This window comes from Nyctereutes procyonoides, unplaced genomic scaffold, assembly GCF_905146905.1.
Source record: "Nyctereutes procyonoides isolate TBG_1078 unplaced genomic scaffold, NYPRO_anot_genome, whole genome shotgun sequence".
Classification (NCBI taxonomy): domain Eukaryota; kingdom Metazoa; phylum Chordata; class Mammalia; order Carnivora; family Canidae; genus Nyctereutes; species Nyctereutes procyonoides.
Window position 1 is genome coordinate 36,333,116 of NW_026575024.1, and position 2,893 is coordinate 36,336,008.

General features: G+C 39.0%; 1 pseudogene; it reads left to right on the forward strand.

Annotated features, from left to right (window-relative positions):
- The first annotated feature begins 730 nt into the window (after positions 1-730).
- On the forward strand, positions 731-1,047 carry LOC129498219 (60S ribosomal protein L12-like; annotated as a pseudogene).
- Positions 1,048-2,893: the final 1,846 nt, after the last annotated feature.

Sequence of the window (2,893 nt, forward strand, 5' to 3'; positions counted from 1 at the left end):
CAGGAAATTTCAAGAATTTCTTAAAGCCTAAATTCAATAAATGAAGACAAGAGGAGGGGGGGTTCACACCGTCTATTTGACTAAACTGTATACATTTTAGTACATAAAGGAAAAGTTTGATTTTAAGCATGAATAGGAGGAAAAGTTTTTGTGATTGGTACTTTTGAAAATTAAAATGAAAGTATTAATATTAGTTATTTAATTTAAAAGTTTAATTAAATGAAAGTTATAGCTCTTAATTTATGTCTTTTTCTTAATGGCTTAAATCTCTTAAAGCACACAGGCTTAGAGATAGGCCTCTTCTAAACAGTTCTTCATCTCTCTTAAAGTTGGAATTGCCCCGAGTTTTCCATTGATAAGGAAATCAGATGTTTTTCAAAAACAACTCATTAAAATAACTCTTGAAAATGGAAGTAATGTGGATATTTTCTGAACCAATGATTGGACATTTTAGTGTCATTTCTTTGGTTACAATATTCACATGTTAATCATATGTGATCATATGTTAAATGCTGGCCCATTAGACATTAACCATCTAAGAATGCTTAAAAAGACCCAGGAAATAAAATAACTGAATCTTGGTTTGAGGTGGAATTCAAAGATCTCTTAACACATAGAAGCTTCAGCTATGCACTTCAGCTTCTTTTGGCTTTCAACTTGGAGAAGGTGAAGGTTCAATAGACTTGGGTCACCCTGAATTCAGGTTCATCTGACACCATCCACCTCCACCATGCCACTTAAGTTTGACCCCAACGAGATCAAGTCATGTACCTGAGGTGCACCAGTGGAGAAGTCAGAACCATGCCTGCCCTGGCCCCAAAGATTGGCCACCTGGGTCTTTCTCCAGACAAGATTGGTGATGACATTGCCAAGGCAACTGTTGATTGGAAGGGTCTGAGGATGACAGTGAAACTGACCATTCAGAACAGACAGGCCTGGATTGAAGTGGTTCCTTCTGCCTCTGCCCTGATTATCAAAGCCCTCAAGGAACTGCCAACAGACAGAAAGAAGCAGAAAAACATTAAGTACAGTGGAAATATCACTTGATAAGATCGTTAACATCAACTGACAGATGCGGCACCAGTCTTTAGTAGCCAGAAAACTCTCTGGAACCATTAGAGAGATCCTAAGGACTGCCTAATCTGTAGGCTGCAATGTTGATGGCCACCACCCTTATAACATCAAAGGAAAATATTTCAATAAACAATCATTTTATAACCAAAAAAGAAAGAAAAGAAGTAATACGCATTTCACATAGAATGAAATTATAATATTTATCTTAAGCACTAAATATGCAATCTGAAGCAGGGCTTAAGAACATTGTTTTAAGATTTTATTGCTTGGTTAAAATTCCAGCCACTGTTAGAGCTATGTAACCTTAGTCAAGTCACTTAGTTTCTCTGTACCTGAATTTCCTCATCTGAAAATGGGAATAAGTATAGAACTTGTTCATATTAGTCATCTTTTGCTACAATAATGGTGTATAACAAAAGGCTCTCCTAAAATCTCAATGGCTTATAACTGTAAATCTTTTTTTCTCCTTCAGGGGTTTGTACATCAACTGTGCAACTCTGTCTAGGCTGGCAGTTGGGTTCAGATCAACTTCTCTGAAAAAGAAGTGGTTCCCTGAGGTAGATGTCAGGAGCACAAGACAATGAGCCAAACCATTTGGCAATTTCAGTCAGACCCTCTGCTTGCATACATTCACATTTCAGTTGTCAGACAAGTCATATGGCCAAGTTCAACACTGAGGGGGTGGATAATTATACTTTTCCCATGGAAAGAGGAAAGCAGAGTGAGTAGTTGTTGAACAATAATTCCTACCTTACTATCTTAGGGTTGTTGTGAGTGATGACTGGTATAATTGTATAGCTCTTTGCACATTTGCTTGTCACATAGTAAAAGATCAATATGTATTCCTTATTATTATTTCTTATAAAAATGGTGTCATAAATTTGAAGAGTGCAAAGAACACAGGAACTTCTGGAAACTCATGCAGACCTTACTGTGATTCATGTTCCAACTTGCCCGGAGTCTCTCCTTTATTGCCCAACTTCTTCTACTCCTGTTAGAGCCTGAAAGGCTGTTAAGCAATATGAGGATAGAGAGAAGTTTCCATCTTTCTCCTTCTCATTTAAGCTAGTGTTCAGTTGACCACTGACCACTACTTCCATAATGGTCCAAAAGTGTTGCAAATTCTGTTTTCTTGGAGCCTATAGTAGTGAGTTGTAAATCTTGGGAAGTGCATAACTTCTGTTAATTTCCTCCCTCCTCCTCCCTTTCCTTCCTTTCTTCCTTCCTCTCACTTTCATTTCTTTAAAAAAAATGGGGCTTTTATTAGGTGAATGGATTGGATTTCAGTACTTAACTATAACTAGAGACTCTTATAGTGAATTTGTCTTAGGGTCTTAGAAGCAGATGTCAAGGCAGAGTTTGAGATGCAAGATGTTTATTAATATTAATACAGGGGACCCTGGCTGGCTCAGCCAGTACAGCATGTGACTCTTGATATTGGGGTTGTGAGTCTGAGTCCCATGATGGTTGGGAGCCTACTTAAAAAGCGGGGGGGGGGCAGGGAGATAACTCTTGTGAAAGGAAAGACTAGGGAGTACAATTGGGATAAAGAAGTTAAACTGTAGTGCAGGTCTGAGGAAGAAGCCTCAGCCAATCAGGCATGAATTCTAGAGCTGCAATAGCTTTCCAGAGCTCTCCAGAGTTGGATCAAGATGACCAATGCTTTAAATTTCCTCATAGATCAGTCGTTTGATGTGGGCTACCCCGAGAAAGTGTGTGGCTTAGGCTTGGGGACTGTGTGGCTGAGACAGACCTTGAAGGAGTTGGCGGCTGGAAGCTGGGTATAGAAGACACACCCACAGGTGAATAGCAAGCCCTT